The 23,761-nt window shown below is 41.9% G+C and overlaps 1 protein-coding gene across 2 annotated transcripts in view; it reads left to right on the forward strand.

The window, feature by feature from the left end:
• Positions 1 to 23,761, forward strand: part of Negr1 (neuronal growth regulator 1) — a 736,493-nt gene that overhangs the window by 528,559 nt on the left and 184,173 nt on the right.

The following is a 23,761-nucleotide window of genomic DNA, read 5'->3' on the forward strand; positions in this document are numbered from 1 at the left end:
ACATCTATATCGATCTCAATAGGGGCCATTACAAAGAATACCCCTTTAGTATAAAAACAAAATCCTTGCTTCACAATTTCCTGAACACTTGAGATTTGATGAGCATTTTCCACAGGCTGCTGCTGGCTGTAGAAGAACTTCCCTTGTGAAATGTCAGATGCTTGCTGGAGAATGTGTTCTTCTGGTGGTGAGCAGTCAGGTGTATATGGAGGTTGAGGCATTTTCAGAGTTGATTATGTGACATGGTATTGGCTGTCATAATGGAGAACTAGACCCTTACTGTTGGCTTCTATCAGCTGCAGGGGTTGAGGTTTCCAGGGTTCAAGGCTACTTCTCACCAGCAGCAGAGACATGACCATCGAGTAGGAAGTTGATTTTGGGATGTGCTACGGGGCTTTTTATCAGACCAGCCACTGAGTGGGTTATAATCGATGTCCCCATCCCTATGTGTCTTGTCACATGTCACAATTCAACTAATAAATGGCTCGTTGTGTATTACAAGAGAGGATGATGGTTCAAAACAATTATTTTTTTTTCTGATCAGATCACAAGGCTCCCACTAATGGAGCTTTCTAATTGTTTTCCTTTGAAGCAAATGCTGAATGACTGTTTAATGTACTGTGTTGAACTCTTGGCAACTTCTCCTGTAGCTGTAAGAGTGTAAGCTTCCATCATTGCTCTTGGTCTGTTCCTGTCAGCTTTCCATGGCCTGCCACTAGGCCAAATGAATTGTTGATATTGTGGGATTGCTCTGCTAATCTAAGACCTGTTTCGAGATTGAATAAGAACATCACTCAAAATTTCATTTTCTTTAGAATCTCATCAATAATATGATATAAACAACAAATGATAAGTAAACCACTTGAAGCTATAAATATGCATTAAATGACCATATTTAATACATATGTATTCACATATTAAATGACAAGTTTTAACAATGCAAAAACTGTAATTATATTTGCACCAATCTGATATTCAAAGTAACTGAGGAAGAGCCTTGCATTCTGAGAACAGGAATCAATGAATCCTCATAGACAGAAAGATAGGAGGGAAGTTCATGACTCAGCTTGTTCCCACTTCTGACATCATGACATTCAGTGTTGACTTTATAAGAAAGATACTTGGCACAGTTCCAAGATAGAACCCACGATGGTTTAGGAAAGAGGTTGGTAAACATCTCAAAGAAATTGGTTGACAATTTTAGGCTTTGCATGCCTTACGGCAAACTCACAGTTGTTTAGCATAGTACCCATATGAAACATAAGCAGATAGAAGTACTATGTCTTCATCAAAATTTATTGATGAAAGCAGGAAGCTGCACGTGACCATAATCTGACATTTGATCTAGAACTTTTCAAAATATGGAATTTACCAGGAAATATTTAACTTGATTTTCTACATAAAATGACAAATCATACTACTTTTTGCCAAAGACTGGCAAATTAATTATGTGAAGAATGACAGAGATAAGATCCTGACATATAATAATAAGTGGTTATATCTATGAGAATAAAGATAGGCTTCACTGTTGCATTGTTTGAAGTAAAGTCTCACTGTGTACTCAAGGATGTCCTTGAACTCCTGATCCTCCGGCTTCAGTCTTCCAAGTTCTATAATTACACCCATGATCCACCAAGCCCAACAGAAAACACAGCTTCATAAACAACTATTTCTTGAAAACTTGGTAGAAATAAGATGACACTGTTTTCTGCACAATGGAAGAAGAGCGCAGGCTTAGCTCTGAGGCTAGAAAAGCTGTGTTTTGCATCTCACTTCACTTAGAGTCTGTGTACTATCTCCCAAAATCTCACATCTCCCTGTCTATAAAGCTGCCGACATCATAAAAGTGTTATTGATTCCAATTGAGAGAACCCCTTGAACTTTTGGAATCCACTTTCCATATTCCAAGAATTTACAGGAAATTATCCACTTGTTGGAGAAGTTAAATTTCAACAGTGAAAGTTGAAACACAAATGTTGGTGCCACCTTCTAAAATCACTAGTATAAAATAAGATAATGTGTAGGGTTCACCTGGCATGACCCCTTTACGGGTTTAGAAAATATTAGCCCCTGCTGTGTGTCTGTTACTATTAAAAAGAGAAGTGCATCGGATAGAGCTGTTATCTTAGGGTTTCATTGCTGTGAGGAGATGCCATGACCGAGGCAACTAATATAAAGGCAAACATTTAATTGGGGCTGGCTTACAGTTTCAGAGGTTCAGTCCAGTATTATTGTGGTGGGAAAGCATGGTTACCTGCAGGCAGATATAGTACTGGAAGAGCCAAGAGTTCTACATCTTGATCTGAAGGCATGCAGTAGGAGACCTGTCTTCCCACAGGCAGCCAGGAGAGACTCTCCCTTCCTCACTTGGTGGAACTTGAGGGAGTAGAGCCCTCAAAGTAGATTTACACAGTGACTGACTTCCTCCAACAAGGCCACACCTACTTCAACAGGGCCACATTTCCTACTAGTGCCACTTCCTATGGGCCAAGAATTTTCAAACCACCACAGGTATCCATGAGGGCCACAGGGATCCCTTATGGCCAGCACTAGAACGGAACAAATAAATGCCCTGACTTGGTGACTCAGTCATGCACTGAGAGAGAGGATACATAGGACAACTGCATCTGAGGTGTCAACCACAGAGAGAAGCAGGGAGCTCACACCTGAGTGTGCAAGGGTCTACCTGTGACCCTGTCTGGAGAACTCATACATTTCTTATGTAGGCCTTAAAACAACCCTGTCCAAAAGAATCAATAACTTTTCTGAGGTCATGTGAGGGGTAAGTTAACTTTGCTGAGTTCATGAGAGAGATGAGCTGACTAAGAGAACTTAGTTGGTTTGGACCATGCAGATGGAAAGAGCCCTAAGACTCTAGTGAATCTGATCCCCATGAGTTCAGGTGTTTCTCTTTTACTGTAAATATTTGTCCCAAATTCATTCCCCAACAACAGCCTAGTCTTAGATTTCATTTTCTTTGTCATTCCAAAGATATTAGTAATGAACTATGGGCCAGGCACTGTACGGGGACTGACATACTCAATAAAGAAAATAGATAAAGACATGCTACGGGTTTCTGAAGCACTGTGTGGGGATTGAAATATCTCAATAAAAAAACAGATAAAGATAAGTTATGGGTTTCTGTTTGTGTGGGGGGGGCATTTTTAAGACCAAGTTAAGAATGCATTATATAAACAATGTTAATATTTCCCTTGGAGGAACAAAGCCATTTCTTACATAATTATCACTCCAGTTCCCTAAATAAAGATATTAAGCAGAGAATGCCTCGAATCATTAAGAACCACCCTGGGCACATACCACTGCCATGAGCTGAGATACACTCTTTAAATGGCCTTTCCTTCTTACCCTAAATACGATTTTGTTTTCGAGAACACAGTGATAACAGGACATTTACCTCAATCAAATCTGAGGGAAACAGACCTTTAAAAACAAAGTTCCCATTATTCTAAGTTTGTGATTTTCTTTTGTTTTTGTTTTTGTTTTTTTTAAATATTCAAAGCCCAAAAGAAAAGAAAATAAATGGTCATGAGGCAGAAAGCTTGTCTGACCTTTACTCCCTAAAAGTGATAAAAAACACAGGTTCTTTTGTAATGAGACAGACACAAAGTACATTTCAAGATTTGTTATTTCTGTATTTCCATGTTGACAGGTTCAAACTGAGTTTTAAAATGTGACACTCGTTCCTACTAGTTCTCAGTCCTGCAGATAAAGAGCTGGTGCGTGCAGAACAGCTGGATCTAATTAGAGTCCCAACTTCTGACTCCACTTGATCCAACTTCCCCATCTGTCTGTAGTCATTTCACCATAAATAGTGCAAGCTCTTACTTCCAGTCAATACCAGAAAGCCCTGATAATCGCAGATCCTGTTATTCAGGGTGGTTGACATTTCTGTTGATCATCTTAGCATTTGACATGGGCTGACTCTGCAATCGAGAGTTTTCCCCATCAATGACCAAGGAAGAGGGGAAGTAAGGACGTTGTGCTATGCATCTGTATAATTTTTTTGGATGGGGATATCACTCAGTCTGCAAAGTGCTTGTTACCTAAACATAAGGACTTGGCCCTGCCTGATCCTCGGCACCAAGAAAACCTGGGCATGTGGCATGCCCTCGTAATGCTAAGACTAGGAAGATCTTTGGCCTACTCTACAAGTGCCAGACCAATAAAAGACCTTGTCTTAAAAAACCAAGGTGGGTGGAAACAGAGGATTGACACGTAAGGTTGATCTCTGGCCTCTAAACTCATATGCACACTTACACACATGCACTACCACACACATAAACTTACACATGAATCTTAAGTACTGAATTTAAGAACACAGGATTCTCTAGTCCTGTCCACCTCTACCTTCATGTTTAATAGCTGTGTTTCATGCCTTGTGTGGATTATATGTAACACTCAGCATTATTCTTTACATCATGCGTTGCAGTTTTAACAGATGGATAGAATTAAGAATGGTGCCCAGGTAAAATTCAGGGTGGATTACCAAGCCAGTTGATTCCAGAAGTGTAGAAGAGTAAACTCCCCAATTCCCAGCCAATGGTCAGACTGGTTGGAGCAGGAAACTGCTGGGGGGAAAAGCCTCCCTCCATGCATATAGGTGATGAAAGTTTGTTGTTCATCCCAGCAATCAGATGGTGAAGAGAAAATGATTATTTACTCCAAACAATTGCTATAAAAAATTTTTAGAATTTATGTCCCTACACATTTATGTATAAGGCTCAGTAACTTGTTTTCACAGATGCCATTTATAGCCTGCTCACAGATGAACATGTTTTTAGTGTCCATGTAACTACTAGAATTTACAAGGCTATTTCACTGTGTGGAAAGTCACCTCCAATTAGATTACACAATTCCATACAAGCCTTATTCATTGCCCCTTGGCACACATCTGTCTGCATCCTTAGGACCACTTCTGATTGGAACCTATGGGGTCATCCGAGATGCATTTTAACCCCCATAACCTGAATTGTGAAATTGCCTTCTGAGAATAATCCTGAGTAACCCTAATAATTGTGCAAATCCTAATATAATTCATAACTCATAACATTAAATGTTGTTTTCTGTAGGTACAAAGCGTACTAGATATTATTTTCTAAGAATCTCATGTTTGATTAATAAAATATAGCATTTTACTTTAATTTGCATCAACTAAAAATGAAACAGGATTCTTTCACGTGTTTCTTAAACATGCATGCATATAAATATGAATCTATATAATAGTAGAAAGTAGAAATATAATACCTTCTTTCTATTATAATGTATTATAATAGTTAGTTACCCACTAACTATTTATAATGGTGGAAACTGGGTGTGGCTGAGATACTCAGTAAAGAGTGCAAGAGAGATAAAGGAACATTTCCAAACCTGCTCATTTGGTGACAAACAGGAAAGGCCACTGTCTTAGGGTTTTACTGCTGTGAATAGACACCATGACCAAGGCAACTCTTATAAAGACAACATTTAATTGAGGTGGGCTTACAGGTTCAGAGGTTCAGTCCATTATTATCAAGGCAGGAACATGGCAGCGTCCAGACAGGCATGGTGCAAGAGGAGCTGAGAGTTCTATGTCTTCATCTGAAGGCTGCTAGTGGAACACTCACTTCCAGGCAGCTAGGATGAGGGTCTAAGGCCCACACCCACAGTGACACACCTACTCCAATAAGGCCACACCTCCTAATAGTGCCACTCCTGGGGCCAAGCATATTCCAACCATGACAGTAATGCTCTTGCATTATTAAAGACATGTAAGCATATGAACCATAAGGACATGTAACCTGGTTGTGCACCAACCTCAGACCGCAGAGTACTAGAATAGCATGTGTAAAACCCTGGGTCTGATTCTCCAGTGCCAGGTGGAGGAAGAAATATCAGGAATTCAAGACCATTTTCAGGTACACAGTGTGTCTGAGACCTCAGCTACACAAGACCCCACCTGAAAACAAAACAAAACTGGGAAATGCCTGTAAGAATAGGTAGTGGGACGCCCATGCGTCTGTGCATTTCTGCATGTGCATTGGGAGTTTTCAGTGGGAATCCAGACATTCCCCCTTGGCCACAGAGTGAGACAGTACAGTAGACACTGAGCCATGGAGTGCTCCATTCCAGGTCTTCTCCAGGCAGAGGAGGCAGAATTAGAGGCCAAGCCTCCAACTCCAGGTGAATGCTGGCTGCAGAGCCTTTCAAAGCTGAGCAGACCCCATTGTCTCCCAGATGGAATCCTTTACCTTTTATGAAACTCAGTTTTGCCATCTTTAAAATGAGAGGATGGAGCCGAATAAACAGAACTCTTTGCTCTCATAAAAAAATATTCGGCTTCATATGCATAGAGTCTCATCCACAAGTTATGTTTGCTTCCCTGTATATGCAGTTTTAGGTAGTTAAACCACTTTCTTCTACCCTGTGGTCAGGTGATTTAGAAACCAAACTTTTATATTTTTTTGGCCCTAAATTGAATTTTCTGAACAAAACTATTTCTTGGCCAAGATGATTTATAAGATATTGTAGACCCTAAAGCATTCTAAGAAAGTCATAAACATCTGTGAATGGGGACAGTGCCAGCTGACTACATATTTCTCTATCTCAAAAAAAAGAAAAAAACCTGCGGGATATGTTAAATGTCATTTTTCATTGGAATGGAAAGGGCCTCCACTGTTTTTCCACATAGATATTAAAAGTATGTATATATCCCTTTATCTGTGAATATACGTGTGCTCACACACATACCTGTGGCTTATATTTTTAACTTGTTACAATTTACTTTTATATAGATGTGTGCAAATGCACACAAAGTGGGTTCATGTGCATGTAGAGGCCAGAGGTCAATCCCAGGCATCATTCCTCAGTCCCTAGCTATCTTGTTTTTTAAGACAAGGGTTCCTACTGTTGTCTGGAGCTCAGCACTTACTCTCAGATGCTTACAAAAAGCCCCTGGGAGCCTCCTATTTGGTCTTCTTGACAGTGAGATTGAAGCAGATCTGAAGGGCTGAGATCAGGCTTCCATTCTTACAAAGCAAGACCTTTATAGACGAACCTTTTAGCTCATTCTTTTCAGATAACATTTGAGGGAGCCATGGCATAAAAAATATGGTTTTAAAATTTAAAGTATATTCATTTGTGTGTGTGTGTGTGTGTGTGTGTGTGTGTGTGTGTGTGTGTTCATATGCATTTGTGTATGTGCTGTGCAGGCACATAAAGGTCAGAGCACAACTTCAGGAGTCAGTTCTCTTCTGCCACCTTGTGGGATGTAGGAATGGTACCTAGGTAGGCAGGTCTGTATACAAGCACCTCTCCTCTCTGAACCATATAGCTAGCCCAACAGACTCATTTTCCTGGAAGTGGCTGAATGCACCACAGGGTACTGGGTGCTGGGTGTCAATACCACTCAGAGGCAGATCACTTATGTTTGTAGACAAGACATGAACACTTTGTGCATTTAAGATTGAGTTCTCTCTGACACTCAGGTCCTGTCTTTGCTTTGATTTGTTTCTGGAAACAGTGGTATTCATTAAAAAGGGACAGGAGGAACACATCACAAAGGACCTGAGAAAAATGGCAGCAGGGAGTTCCATGTATCAGCCCAGGGCAAAGTCCCCAGGTGTGACCTGGGTGTTCAGTGCATCCAGATGACACATGAGGATACTACTCCCTAGTGAAGATTCTGTGATTTCAGGGCACTGTCACGGGATCAAACTATTGAAACTCACCCCATAGCTAGGCTAATGGGCCAATGGTTAGAAAAAGAAGACATCCTTGTGGGAGCATTCAGAAGTTGAGCAAAGCATCACGGCACCTAATCTATTCTAAAGGCAGAAATCACTCAGACAGGGACTCTTTAGCATAGACTTTGGACTAGATAGAGCTCCTGAAGGGAGTGAACTCTGCCAACAGTAGCCTGACCACAAGGGCTCCCAGAGGAGACTTCTGTTTGTTTGCCTTTGCTCCATCTGCCAATTCCTTTGAATAATCTTTCTCGATGAGACTAACACGACAGGGTTGAAACCAACATATTCTGAAAGTAATAATTACTTCTGCTCAAGATTGAACACCATAGCCATAGCTAACTAGTGCCTCGATTAAATCAGCCACAGTCTGTCCCTATAATAATTATCATTAATAACTTCTTAAATTAATAAATAAAATATTATGTTGTAACACTACATGATAAATTTTATAATAATTATTACTAATAAAATATTAATTAGTAGTGGACATAAGTTTACAAGTCTTTTCACTTGTCTAGGAGTTGCTTTCTTTTGCCACCATCTAAAGCACTTGATTCCTGTTGGAAAGTCCCTGTCCTCTCTAGGATGCAGCTGTAGCCACATGAGCCTTCTCCCTGGGATTGTCCCTTACTCTGGTCAATGGTACACAGATGAGAGAACAACTCTCCAAACCCCTCGCTGTGTGTTCTTTCTTAGTATACTTGTTTCGTCCTAGTATAAGAGAGAAAGAGGGACCAGCATCTTGATGTCTCACCTGAGATCCATTGTGGAGGACATGGGTTAGCTCTGAGAACTTCTGGCGAATCTTCCTGAGTGACGAGTGTTGTGATCCGTTTCCATGTGGAATCTGTTGGGAGTTACCAGAACTCCTCCTTTCTTGGAAGAGATGTTATGTCTGGCCAAAGCCACCACCCATCCAGGCCAGAGAAAATGACACAAAAGAAAATTAAATTATGCTAAGATAAACTGTCATCATATACTATCCATAGTCATTTACATGTTTGCTCATCACACACACACACACACACACACACACACACACACACACACACACAAACACGCATACAGTTTGAAATAACTAAGACTACAGCAATAGTTTAGAAAGATAAAAATGCCATGGCAAACTTTTCCATATTTCAGCAAACTATTGCTTGTATTTTTACTATATAAAGTGAGGATGCAGAAAAAAATCATAAAATTCTGGGGAGTAATTCCTCTTTCCTATTAATATTGCAATCTAGAACTGCATACCCAAAGTTCATGACTTGTGCAGCACAAGGTGGCCAGGCAGTGATTGAGCATGAAGTTCACGGTCATTACTGAACTTCTCCACAGCACAGTGCCAGCTGATTGACACTGATTGAAGCTGAATATCCATTTTTCCTACTCTGTGGAATCTGTCAGAAGACTAAGGACATCATGGAGATATATGTGAGCCTCTTATTTCTAGTGTATTCTTCAAATATCCAAAGCACACTTTGTGGTTTCTTAGAAAGACACTAAATCTTACCAAGGGTTTTAAAAATGAGTCTTTTGAATATTAAAAACACACACACACACAAGCACATGCACGCACGCATGCACACACACACACACACACACACAAGCACATGCACGCACGCGCGCACACACACACACACTCACTCACTCACAGGGGTGGGGAGGGAGAGAGAGAGAGAGAGAGAGTTCTAAGGTAAACTTATTTCCCTCATTTGTTGCTCCATAAAAATCATTCTTGAAAGATGAATATTTCAGAATAAAAACTCAGGTTGTAGGCTGGAGAGATGGCTCAGCGATTAAGAGCACTGACTGCTCTTCCAGAGGTCCTGAGTTCAAATCCCAGCAACCACATGGTGGCTCACAACCATCTGTAATGAGATATGATGCCCTCTTCCGGTGTGTCTGAAGTGTACTCATATACATAAAATAAATAAATAAATCTTTAAAAAAAAACTCAGGTTGTTCAGGACCATATTATGTTTTGAAAATGGTACCATAAAAGGGGAAGTTAGTGATGGTAACTGCAATTCACTAAGCCCCAATTGTTCTCTGCATCAAAGATTCAGCTTTCTGAGGAATTACTGTTGTCCCAGGTATTTAGGACACCAAGCTGTCCTCAAAATGGAGGACTTAGTCTATGGAACCCTTAACAAGGAGCCATTCCACATGACTTTAAAAAAATCAAAAAGTATGATTTATCTAAAAATAATTCCCAACTGAAATATAATCTAAGACTTCTCAATTCGAAAAAAAAAATAAAAAAAGGAAAAACTTGGCAGACCACTGCATAAGCCCAAATGTCTACATGTCAGTTCCTAACTTGGGATGAGGGCTGGGGCCTAAGGACACCTCTGGACTGACTGTCAACGTAGCACAACTGAGCAGAGTTCGGAGATATGCACATGTGGGAAAGCCAGTGGGTGAACAAGGAATCAGGGAATTGTTCGGATTCCTTCATTTACAATATCTACACAGATACCAGTCTGGGAAGTTAGCAGAGAAGCCTTTTGGGAAGGGAATTCTCTGTGGTGGGCACACAGAAGGCTACCAGACCTGGTGACAGCCCTAAAGATAGCAACTATGCCAGGCTCGAGGTGCAACACTTGGCACCTCTTAATATTGTTCAAAGAAACATGAGCACTAAGGGCTGAGTTGTAAGTACCTATTTAAGGAACCCACACCTTACATTCATCCCACAAGCTCTTACTGATAACCTGGTGGATGATGAGGGTATAAGTAAGGAAATGCCTTAGCCAAGTTTCTTGAAGCATTCACTATCAAAAGAAGAAGAGGAGGAGGAGGAAGATGATGAAGATGAGGAGGAGAAGGAACAGGAGGGTAAGGGGAGGAACAACATTGAGTGCTGCCAATGAAAGTCAAGCCAAATGTAAATTGTATACTAGGTAGCAATGGGTATTATAGGGGAAAATGTATAGAGCAATCAAGAGTGACAAGATGCTGGGGAAGACTCTGCCATGGACTCAGTCAACACAGAATCATTGAGAAGGTATGTCTGAACAGGATTCTGAAGGTGAGGCAGTTGATGGCCTGGCTGTCTAGGGAGGCCGTTCCCACTTAAGGGATACCCCACTTCCAGGAGGCAAAGCTGACCTACATGGGCGGGAAAGCAATGAAATGTGAATTAAGGAGCAGCAGAGGCTGCTGGTCACAGGCAATGCAATGCTGGACTGGGAGCTTGCAGAAGGCTGTCAGCTTTTGCTGACAATATCAAGTAGCACTCGCTCTGGGTGGCTGGGACAGGATCCGTGCTAGACAAGAGGAAGACCCTGTAACTGAGAAGAGAAGAACACCCCACTGTTTGTTGTTCCGTTTCCTGTGGCTATTTAATGGTTTTCATCGGGAAGCTTATGATCATGTTTCCGGACGTAATAGAAACTGTCACCGGTTGTTTATTCATTTAAATATGATTTCGTTTTCTGCAAAAATTCATGAGGAAAGCTAAGGAATAATTTCTACTGACTTTATATTCCTAAACATGCAAAGTATCAGCCCTGGAGGTTTTCTGCTGGCCCTCAAATGGCGCTGAATTGTTTATAAGGTCTTTTCAGATTCAAGGAAATTACATTTCTGAGCTTCCATTTCAAGAAGCCCGGAGTTTACAAGCTACAGCAACTGCCCGTGTGCATACACATTTGTGCTCAGTACATGTTGGCAGAAGCAGAAACCTTAAAAACAAGGGTGTCTTCCCTCTCTGTCTTCTGATTCTCTCCTGTGCCAACCCTGCTTCCTAGAAGAGGTTTTGAAAAAACATTGTCGCAGCATAATAAGCCGACGTGATGTGTGTCTCTCAGACAACAGCCAGGTGGAGTCGAAAAGCTGGTGAAATGTTTGTCCAATTATACTTTTGCAGCCTGAATCTTAACTGTATTCTCAGAATTTAGTACCAGTTTAGGACCATTATGTTTTTTTTTTGTTTGTTTGTTTGTTTTTTTCTAGCCTAAGCTATTTCTCTGAGTCACTGCATGACCAATGTCACCTCAGTAAGAGGCTATGTAGTCTAAGGCAGAAGGACTTCTTTCCTGGGCCCATTGCATTAATCTATTTTACCAACTGGGTCCCACACATGTGTTCACAACCTTACATCATTGCAGCAAGAGCAGAGGGAATTTTGGTTCCGGTCAAAGGGAAGAGGAGGCAATCAGTGATGTGAGATCTGTTCCAGTGTCTTTTTCCCCACTAAAAATGCATGTGGTACTTTATCATTTCCCTTTATCCTGTGATGGAGACAGTTGCCATTGGCTTAAGCACTTTTTCTCCAGCCCACGCTGCAGTCATTAGTAGCAATACCTGTTAAGAAGGGCTGGCTCTGTCGGAGCTGAGAGCCCAGCCCTCCACTGCCCCAGCCAGTCTTGGTGGAGCTGCTCTCAGATGTGCTGCTGGTAGGCTGGTGATTTCGCTCCTGCCTCTCATTTGAATAGAGGCCAGAAACACTGCCAATTATATGATGATGACAAACGGGAGCCTGGACCAGGCACCACACTCACCAGCCTTATTTCCTACAGCCCAGAGCATATGAATCATTCCAAGGAAGAGCTCAGGGAGTGCAAATTAGTGAACCTTGCAGAGAAGCCCAAATGAGCGAGTCTGCTAGCTTGTTCCTGCAGCATGTCATCCTGTCACTTTTCAAGTAACCCAAGAACATCTGAACTATTCTTATCCCAGGGCCCTGCTCAGGAGAGGCCCTGTGCTGCTGCTGAGGAAGCTTCTCAGCACTGAAGGGCCCTGTCAACTGTGTGCTACCTGCCTCCATTCCAAAGGATGAGCTGCTTTCTGATGTCCACCAGCCATACCACACACACACCAGGACCACACTCCCCTACCCCAGAGTTAAAACCGAGAGTGGCATTTCCTCCATCCCCTAGACTCAGGTGTGAAAGTCTTCACATTTAGAAGGTGTCATGAACTTTCTTCCTCTCTTCTCCTGAGGGTTTGTGTTCACCTCAGCCTCATTTGGTTACAAATAAATTCCCTATGACAGAACAACCTACTTACAACATATAGAGAAAGCTGCCAGTATCATCCACTGAGGTCTCCCATATACCAGTGAGGGGGTAATGTACATGTGTATAACTGTGCAGGAGTTTGTGTGTGTGTATGTGCATGTACATGTAGAGGTGAATATGCACATGTATGTGCATGTGTGCACATATATATTGTTGCATGCATTTATTTTGTGTGTACTTGTGTGTGTATATGTGGGCAAATATTTATGTATGTATGTGTATGTCTGGGCACATGAATATATCTGTGCATATGTATGTTTATATGTATATGTGCATACTATATGTGTATGCATGTGTTTAAGTGTGTATATGTTATATATGTTGCAAATGTATATTGTGTGGATATATGTGTGTACATGCGTGTATGTATCTGTTCATATGTGTATGCAGGTATGTAGATGTGTGTGTATTTTTATGTTTATGTGTGTGTTGGTGTGTGAATGTGTGTACAAATATATGTGGCTATGCACTCAGCATTCTACTGAAAGGAACTTTATCCTTACTAGCATAGCTCACAGATTTGTGGCTACCTAGACTTTTGTGGTGCTCAGCAACTGTTGATTTTGTCGAGATAATATGTATATGTACATTAGCTGCAGCATGCTGTTAGTGAACAGTGGTTTTTCAATCAAATAGGCTGTCAGTAGAGCTGACCCACGGACAAGTACACTGTCAAGCCATGGCGGCTGTTGTCTTCACTACCCAAACAATTTGTTCTGTGCTAACGGTGACTTGGGTACTCCCATCTATTACACGATCATAACAAGCAGTGTCCTGAGAGGCCACTTCCCAGTTGGTGACTTTACAGACTTTGTTTCAAGGTTTCTGCGAAATCGAAACCTGCAAAAGCAGTGGCTTTGTAGAGAGACTCTGGGTGGGTATTGTTTTGTGGATACTTTGATTAATTATCCAAAAATGGGTCATCTCCTGCCATATACCCCAAAAGCCTGGACTGACATCATGTGGCATACCCAGCCTTTTTCTAGGTAGCATGGACTGGACTGAAATCATGTAGCATGCACAGCACATTTCAGATAACCTGGATACAAAATAATAATGATGTCTGTTTTCACCCTTTAAAACCCTATGCCACAGTGGTTATATATCATCCAGGCAGAAATTCAACTCTTTGATTAAAAAAAAAGATGATCTGTATTATAAGTATTTAACACATGAAGACAGGGATTATCTACCTCCCATTTCCTCCTTCTGACTCACTACATATTTCCCACACATAGCTCCTCCCAATCTCATGTATTTTTTAATAACCTACAAAAACCTGTACTTCCCATATGTAATAAACAAGAGCTTAATTCTCCATCCTGAGGCTAGACAGTCAAGTTCTCCTACCTTCTGCTTCTGGGATAACTTCTCTTGTCTAATGCTGACTTGTTGCTGAAGAAATTCATAGTAGTGGCCACCCTGGGAAATAATTAAAATAGTGAGAACATCCAGTTAAGATACTTGGTACTACCAACTTTCTGTTCTAACACTCTCACCAAGAGAGAAACTTCCTACCCTTCATGGTTGCCAGAATATTCTGTTCATGTTGATTCCCTGGCTTCAGTTGCCTGGAAGACTAGAGTAGGGCGTGAAGGAGAATAATTCACACTGACACTCTGAAACATCTTCTCTGTCACCAACCATTTTTTTGGAAGCCAAAGGTATTGTTTCCGCTTCAAGGGAGCCCCATTATCCAGCTCTCTACAGAGCCAAAACCCCTGTACACAGCGCAGCTCTCTCCTTGGCCAAGATCCCCTCTCACCGTGATAATAGTGCAGCCATACATCAAGCATGAGCAAATCTCCAATGGAATGCATTTATTACACATTTTCCCGAAGTGCCACCCATACTGGAAACTCCTGGCTAGAGGGCAGTCATTCTTAGAATAATTGCAGGGGAAGTATCCTAGATCTTTAATTGGTAATAAAAATACAATGTGAACAGAAGCAGGTAACATCTAAGGCTGGAGTCAACCCACAAAATAAGAAGCATGGCTGTTTAACCTTTACCCATGATGTTTGCATATAGATAGAAGAGCAGTGGTCCCTGTGACTTGAAGGAAGTGTCTATTATCACGCGTCATCTATTTTTTTCCTCCTTGGTTGGCTTAGCTGACCTCGTGTCTGTCCATCTCTTCCCTTACTCCTCTGCTTACACATAAGGACATATAAGATAAAGCATCTCAACCAAGGCTCATGGATGGGCACATGCCTGCCCATCGAATCAATACCACACTACCCATACCACACTACTTGGCAGATCATAAATGCCTTCAGTCCAAACACAAATGAGTAATGACCAGAGACTCTAACACCCTCTAAAGCTGTCATGCTATACTGGTTGAGAAAAGAGTATAATATAATACGCCTAGTGTCCAAGGACCTACCCCACCTTCCAACTCATTCCATAGATGTACATATTAGTACATACAGATATGGTATGTGTGTGTGAGAGTGTGTGTGTATGAGTGTGTGTGTGTGTGAGTGTGTGTGAGTGTGTGTATTATGTGCTTCCTGCCCCTGTATCACATTGCCACCATGCTCTGTCTTTTGCAAGCCATCTGACACACAGACAGTGAGAAAATACTGACAGAATGTCTTCAGCAAAAGCAGTGACAAAGGAACCGGTAACAAACATTCATGATGAAAAGAGACTTTGTTGAGCCAGCTCTTTGTAGCTGCACACTGAAGAATTGAGAAACACTCAGTAATCACAGCTGCTGAGAACAGTAAAGCATGAACCCACCTAGTGACAAAGCCTGTGGTTGGGCACAGGGAATTGCAGGCTGACTGTTTTATTTTTTTTCCTTGCACATCTGTTCATCTTCACAGAGATGAATGCCATTTGTGTTACTTGTGGTCTGCTCTGATGTCAGCACGAGCGGTGGAGGAGGTGAGCCCGAACATAGGAACACAGACCGTACCAGGGGTCTGCAATGGGCATAGGCTTGTTCTCATTCGTGATCATCCATTCTTGATACATGAAATGAATGAAAGCATATCCATTCAAAGACAGGAATCTTCACTCCACACTCAAGCACTGTGGTACTATTACTGAGAAGTTTAATATAGGGAGAAGGGTTTCTTAGAAGGAGGTCTCTAAAATATACAAATACTACCTCTGAAGACATGCATGGAAACTTTATCCTTGGAGTAAAATCCATAACATAGTGGTAGATAAGACTATAGCTTTGGACACTAAACTTCCTTCTGCCTCAGCTAAAGTAGAAATCGTGATAGTTCTTAGTGAGTTGTTGAGAAGGCTAAGTGAGTGGACAAATGAAAGGGCAAATCTGTGGTATAGACTAAGTGCTCAGTCTGTGTTCATACCATGGCATAGTTCATAATCCCACATGGAGTACCAACACTAACAGATAATATTCAAATGCCTCCCTGCTCTACGATCTTTACCACATTTCAGAAGGGACCTTGCCTTGTAGGTTCTAGTAATGAATAAGCAGAATCGCCATAGTTACAGAAGTGCCTTGTAGTATCACGTAGGATTTAATTCCTTTCCAAAGCCATGGTGGTTTGAATGAGAAATGCCACGTAAGCTCATGTATTTAAACACTTGGTCCCTAGTTTGTGGTGTGGCACTGTTTAAGGAGGTTACAGAGGCTTTAGGTCCCAAAGTTTAGGGAAGGAAGGAAGCCTTGCTGGAGGAAGAACATCACTGGCAATTTATAGCCTCAACCCACTTCCTGTTCTCTCTCTTCCTGCTTCCTTTGTGAAGATAAAGATGTGAGTAGCCAGATTCCTGTTCTTGCCCCATATCATGCCTTCACAGCCATTATGGACTCTATCCCTGTGGAACCATAAGCCAAAATTAATTCTTCCTAAAGTTGCTTTTGGTCATGCTGCTTTGTCATAGAATAGAGAAATAACTGAAACAGAGCATTATCAGTCTATTTGTATGGGAGTCTCGAATGAGCTACACTGCAGGGAGGAGCACAGATTTGTGAGAGGCCTCAGATAGGCTTCCAAGCAACAATGGCCTCTTTATTCACACGAAAAGAATATTTCTCAAACATGGAATTGGCTGAGCAGAGGTTGCCCTGTGAAAAGCCCCCGTGGGATGATTCACTAGTTAGGAAGATGAGAATGAGAATACACGGAGGAAACAAGACTGGGTATGAATCTATCTTAGCAGCTGAGGGAATTTAGATGGTTATTTAACCTCATTAATGTCTCATCTAAAACTGGAAATAAACATCACAGGAGACACAGGCTCCTAAGTGAGAAGGTACATTGTAGGAACTTGGTGCTGTGTCTGACGTGTAATTTACACTCAGTATGGGTTAATCACCAATAATGTTACTCAGCAGGGGCTTCAGTGAGCACAAAGAGAACATGTTGTACTTTTGTGGAAAGGCAAGTGTGTGGGGCCGGGAACCATGGGGAGCAGACCTGCAGCAAGAGTGGGGTCAAAGCATGTCCAAACCCTGGAAATCGTATCCTGAGATAGGCAGGAGTAAGGCTCACTGCCCCCTTGCAACAGGCCTGCCTGTCAGACATAACCCTGCTCCCCTACATCTCCCTTTCCCCAGCCCCAGAGGAGGTCACATAGCCCAGGACCCTTATAAGGTCCTCTCCCCTTATAAGGTCATGTCTGATGGTACCTGGAATTCCTCTTTATGCAAATGAGGCATCCTCAGCTCCCTGGCCTTGTTCAATGACGTACACTCAGCCCAAAGCTCCTTACCACCCACCAAAGGTCTATGTAGCCTTAGTTTCCCCCATTAAATGAGCTATCTCACTGAAGCCATGTCCTAAGTATCTGTTATCACCTTACTCACTCTCTTTCACTCCTTGCCATTTCCCTTTGCCACCTCCCCTTTCAAGATCTGCCCAAGAGTTCCTGCCCTCCTGGGCAAGGAAATGGAGCCTGAGTGGCACAAGAGTAATAGCCTCTTTCAACCTTGTAACTCAGATGTTTCTGTTTCCTCTTCTTGTTCATTTTCATTTCTGCCTCTCTGTGCTCTTAGAAGAGATATCCGTGGTAAAATCTGACCAACCGCTGTGATATATGAGAGGTGGCTTTCCTATCATCAGCACGGTAACACTGTAATTATATAAAACATAAAGTGTTATGAAGATTCAATAAAGAAACCATTTAGACTCTCATCCCATGACTGCTACTGTGGAGTATCCAGAAATCCAATTGCATAATGCCACACTACATGAAGATAATCATGACCTTATTGCCCGCCTTGCTTAAGCTAAGCACCCTTTAATTTTACATTAAATAATGTACATCTGTTGGTTTTTTGTTTTTAATCATGGAAATTGTGGAGACATTTTTGAATGTCAAGGGTAAATAGAATTCTATAAGACAAGCAAACTGCCTGCAAGCTTGGCGTAGAATACTGCAGCTTCCCATGATAGGTGGAATTGGATGTGTAATTGAACAGTGGGACTTTTCCCACTTAGGTCTTTGAAAGGGGAAGACCCATTTCATTCATCCATAAATGGCCTGAAGCTCTAGACGTGTTCAACTCTCTTGGAATCTTCATGTCAAGTTAACATGAACTCCAGGAGTGCACACGAGGAGCTGTGTCATGAGCATGAAAAGCAAGGGCAGGTAAGATACTGTTCATCAGAAGAACACATGGGATTTACATGCTACAGTGTGAAAACCACATGACCAGAAGGGATAGAAAGCTGTTTTCCACTTCTGTCGTAGAAATGAGAGAAGACATATCTCTCATATGCCATACCATGAACTTCACACAGTAAATTCCTCTCTGCTTGCCCTCTTCTCTCCACACAAATCCTCCATCTAGTTTGACCTTTGACCTCAAGCTGCTGGGAAACCGTTAGAAACCCACCAACCCAAGGGCATACTGAAGCTCCCCAAAAAGCACCCAGAGCACTTATAACACCACATAACTTGTCACCAAATGTGCTCCTTTCAGATTCATGCTTTATCACTTTTATTAATTTTTCCCCACTGAGCAGCACTCAACTATAAAAATGACCATTTTGCAAGTTTAAAAAAATAGATGACTGCGTGAATATTCAAGATATTCTGAACCAAAATGGACCCTAAGTGTCTAAAAACTGTTGTTTGCTGATATTTCTTAGGAAACAGCCATTCGGACCTATAGACTTTTATGACCTGACACTCCCAGCCGAAGTACTTGCTTCTAATGGCAATACCTGACTGATACTTCGTGTCAGTAGATCAGTCTCTCAAGCTGTGATTCACCTTCATCCTGTTAGAGATTCTAAATTTTCAAGAGGTTTGTTTTTCCTTTTCACATGGAATTCCATTCGCCCTTCCATTCAGGAACAATTCTACCATTTTGATGATTAAAAAATAAAAATTAGGTGAATGAAAGCAGTTTAATATGGACGTAGGAAGGGCTTATGACACAATGTCTAGGTGTTCAATTGCTCTGACACTAATTAGGAATAAGAGTGACTTGTCTCCATATCATTTTCTAAAACACCTTTCATATTTAATGTCACCTTTATCAAAGCCAGTATCTTCATCGGAACTTACAGTAATAAAAATCTGCCACAATTCCTCCATTTTAAGTATTACTATTAAAAAAAGACTTAAAAGGAATGAAAAATAACCATCGTGTGTTCAGTATCATCATGACTATATGGAATATATTAAGAGTGCTTTAAAATTCCATCTATACATTGCCTCGTCATTGAGTGTTTTATTCGTTTGCTTAAAAATGTTTTTCTATTCTCTTATTTCAGAGAATAATATGCCTTACAGCATAAGAACCTAAAACTTTTATCAGTTTTCAAGAGTGAATTAGATACTGTGAGGCATTCTAAATATGTCCAGTAATTAGAAAATGTTAATTTTTTGATTTTGGAAACTCTGTGTCACTCCTGAGACCTGACCCATGACTTCAATTAACACTAGTGACTCCAACATTCTTAACACCAGGACAGCCTTTTCCTGTGGGTTCTAGACACTTCTACACATCTCTTCTTCTATTGTTGACTTCTGGTATCTCGTGGCCATGTCAGATTCCAAACTGAACCGTGTCACAAAAGACGGTGATCTGCAGCAACCCGGTGTGAACATCCAACTGCACGGCTGAAAACCTAGGGGCAATTATAAAATCCCCAGCCTCCCTTCCCTCTGATCCCACCTCACACCCACTCCCTTGTTCATTGACTGCTCTAAGCCCCTCTTGTCTTGCATATTTGTCTCTATACTCCTGATTCTGACCCTGAGCTACTAGCTTCACTGTTCCTTGCTGTTCCTAACTTCTATGTCCCCTGGCTGCTTCCAGCTCCCTACCCAGCCTCTGCTCCAGGATCAGTCGTCAGTAGCAGCCAAAGTCACTTTTTATCTTAGCGGTACTGTTGGTTTATTTATTTATTTATTTATTTATTTATTTATTTATTTATTTGCTGTATGTGGGAGGTTGTTTGTTTTGTTCTGCCTTAGTGCATTGCCCTTCTCTTATTTCTTGATTAAGAGCAGTGAGAACTGGAAATTCTCTTCTCATCTTTACTGCCTTCTGGCTTTCAGTGTCTCCTGTTCCCCTTCATGTTTGCCTGGGCCAGCTGCTACAATTTCTGCCACCTTTCTTAGGAGCCTTTTTCCTCTTTCTGACCTTCAGGGTTTCTTTTTATTTTGATCACACTAATCCTCAAGTTATATGACAGATCAAGTGGTTTTTCTTTCTGATTTCTTGAAACAAACTGATCTCTTACTTCTGCCAAGTCCTTTTGTCTGACTTAAATCTTTAACTCTGCAGTAATTTTACTGGGTTCTCTCCCTCCATCTATCTGTAGAGTGTTTTCCTTATAATAAGGGTCCTCATTCTTTCTGTTAGTAAAATCAAGACCAACTCATGAATGAAGCCATATCTGGATCTCAGTAATCAAAATTCATCTAAGACTATGTGATAGGTATAGAACCAACTGGAGACCACATCAATGTAGACTTGTGAGGTAGAAATAGCACAAGAGTGGGATGTGGGGTTTGGACACCTAAAAGGCAATATGAGTCCTTTTCCTGGTCCCAGCTTGGGACCTTGGAAATCCTTAACTTTGAAATAATTGGATGTTTTCACAATGAAACAACAATGTCCTAACCAAAAGTCAGTGGTAGGACTTAACACAAGACATGGAGCAATCTAAAAGGGAAAAGACAAATTCTAGTTTAAACTGGCTCTGAACAAGGATACAGTCAGAAGGAAACAGGGTAAACTCACCAATAATGGGAAAATTGATGGAAGATAGACAAGGTAGGGTAGATGAAGGAGAAACCCCAGATGCTATGTGCTCCTCCCTCCAGATGTTATGTGCTCCTCCCCCCAGATGCTTTGTGCTCCTCCCCCAGATGCTATGTGCTCCTCCCTCCAGATGTTATGTGCTCCTCCCTCCAGATGTTATGTGCTCCTCCCTCTCAGATGTTATATGCTCCTCCCTCCCAGATGCTTTGTGCTCCTCCCCCAGTTGTTATGTGCTCCTCCCTCCCAGTTGTTATGTGCTCCTCCCTCCCAGATGCTCTGTGCTCCTCCCTCCCAGATATTATGTGCTCCTCCCCCAGATGTTATGTGCTCCTCCCTCCCAGATGCTATGTGCTCCTCCCCCAGATGCTATGTGCTCCTCCCTCCAGATGCTTTGTGCTCCTCCCCCAGATGTTATGTGCTCCTCCCCCCAGATGTTATGTGCTCCTCCCCCAGATGTTATGTGCTCCTCCCCCCGATGTTATGTGCTCCTCCCTCCAGATGCTTTGTGCTCCTCCCCCAGATGCTTTGTGCTCCTCCCCCAGATGTTATGTGCTCCTCCCTTCCAGATGTTATGTGCTCCTCCCTCCCAGATGCTATGTGCTCCTCCCTCCCAGATGTTATGTGCTCCTCCCTCCCAGATGTTATGTGCTCCTCCCCCCAGATGCTATGTGTTCCTCCCTTCCAGGGATTTCTCATATAGTTTTTCAGACATGCAGTCAGCTACAGTAAATCTTTCTGAATTCTTCTTTTGTCTTTTTGAGTTTTTCCCCCCACAGGGCTCAGGAACTGGAGACCCCTGTAGCAATGCCTTTAAGAGCTGTGAACAAGCCTCATGCTTCTAACTTAGCCCCTTTGTAGTCTCCTCTTTCAGTTATCATAGCAATTTAGAGAAAAAGAGTGAACTAAAAGATTTTGTCCACAGGGGACCTAGCGATCATTGTGATTGAAAGAACCTGGCCTTCCATTTGCAGACCCAGGTGGAGAATACAATGACAGCATGGATGATCCTAGTTCCTCTACTCACCAGGTGGCAGGGTCCAGAAAGTTTCAAAGTCAAGCCTCAGTTGCCTGCATGACAGAACCAGTGTGAATGGTGTCCACCATCGGTCCACAAAGAGTTGGCCAGAACAAATTTGCCAGGAGTGGTTTGCCACACACTGGGTCCACCTGCTGTTTACTTACGGTCGGTCAGGCATGGCCCAAGACTTGTTCACACTACTCTATACAACATGGCTCCAGGTGTCTACCCATAAAGTAACCACAAGCTGTCAGAAGATACTGTGAGAATCCTCTGAAGCTCACACACTGCTGTCTCAGAGCTGTCTGGACAGGCAAACATCTGTAAGAATGCTTTACATGAACCCTGCAACCTCAAGGCTAAACAAACTAGTCTCTCCCCAACTCTATGTCTGCATTCTTATTTTTCTGTTATAATTTGTCCCTCATCAGTATGACTTGCAGCTCCTAGCCCCAAACCTCAGACTGTACCACCTTCTATAGGTGGACTTGTCTTCTAGTGAGTAACAGCAGCACAGGACTTCTGTTTATAAAATTTCCCTTATGGGAACTGTGTACCCTTCCTCTTCCCAGGAGAAAGGGCAGTAAAGGGACCCATCTATGCAACTGTGTTCACAGGCATCAGTCATTTTTTTGAGGTGGTAGTAAACAAGTTTACATAATTAAGTCAGACATGGTGGAGGCTACGATTAGACCCAGATTTAGCAAACACCTTCCTCAGTATTTTCATTTTTACTGGAAGACTGTCAGGGTTCCAAAAGTAGCTACAGTGTGATATCAAAAGACTTAACTTTGGACCATGGGAAAAATTGTCAACAAAAGTTTTAATGGGGCTTTGAAAACACTCCATTAAAAACTTTCAGTGAAAGCTGGAGCTGTAGTAGTTACCTCTGACCCCTAATAGGTTACCTTATAGTCACCAAAGAAGTAGCAGAGGACCCCAGCAGCATTTTACTGAGGGTGAGAAAAGAGGAAAACAAACCAGTTGCAAAAGCAAATAGTTCACCTTTGAGATCAGAGGTGTTGGATGAAGTACATGGATGCCAAAGAAATGGTTTAAAAAAAAAAAAAAAAAAAAGGACTCATCAGAGATGCTTTCAAAGACCAAAAGACATACAGCTGTTCTTCTGTTTAGAGGTTTCCTGAATTTATATAATTTTTGTTATTTTAACCCCCTATCCCCTCTCTCCTCTTCCTATTTTCCTGTCTTTTAAAATGTCTGACCCACTAACTTTAGTTGTAGTTTCTTGCCCAACCACGGTTGAAAGCTTATTTACTAGAGTAAAGGCAACTTTGTAGAGGTTATGTCACTGAAGAAAATGGCAGCCTTTCCCCAACAGCTTTGTCTCTAGAGGAATGCAGGGCCTGATGGGTCCCCTCGCTCATCCATGTGGAAGTGCGCTGGGGAACAGGGTGGCAGTATTGTTCAAGATGTAAAGGTAGCCACAGGAACTCGGAGCCAGTGCACATGATGCCTATACCAAATGAGAGCTGTACAGCTTCCCGACCTCGGCTTCTTGGGTTAACTCTGCTCCCTCTTCTGTGATGAACCCGAGTCCTGGCGGGGTTGTTATAGCTCTCGGCTCTCACTTATTCTGAGCATGAGACAAGTTACAGTTTCTTCATCAACCACCAACCACTGCAGTGAGATGCATCTTTGCTGAAGGCTGGACACAGCACTAATATGAGCAGAGTAAAGTAAGAATATGCATTTAGCCATCTGGTGAAACTAAATGAATAATCAAAGAATGTTTTCATGA

This window comes from Rattus norvegicus, chromosome 2 (assembly GCF_021556685.1).
Source record: "Rattus norvegicus strain SHRSP/BbbUtx chromosome 2, alternate assembly SHRSP_T2T, whole genome shotgun sequence".
Classification (NCBI taxonomy): Eukaryota; Metazoa; Chordata; class Mammalia; order Rodentia; family Muridae; genus Rattus; species Rattus norvegicus.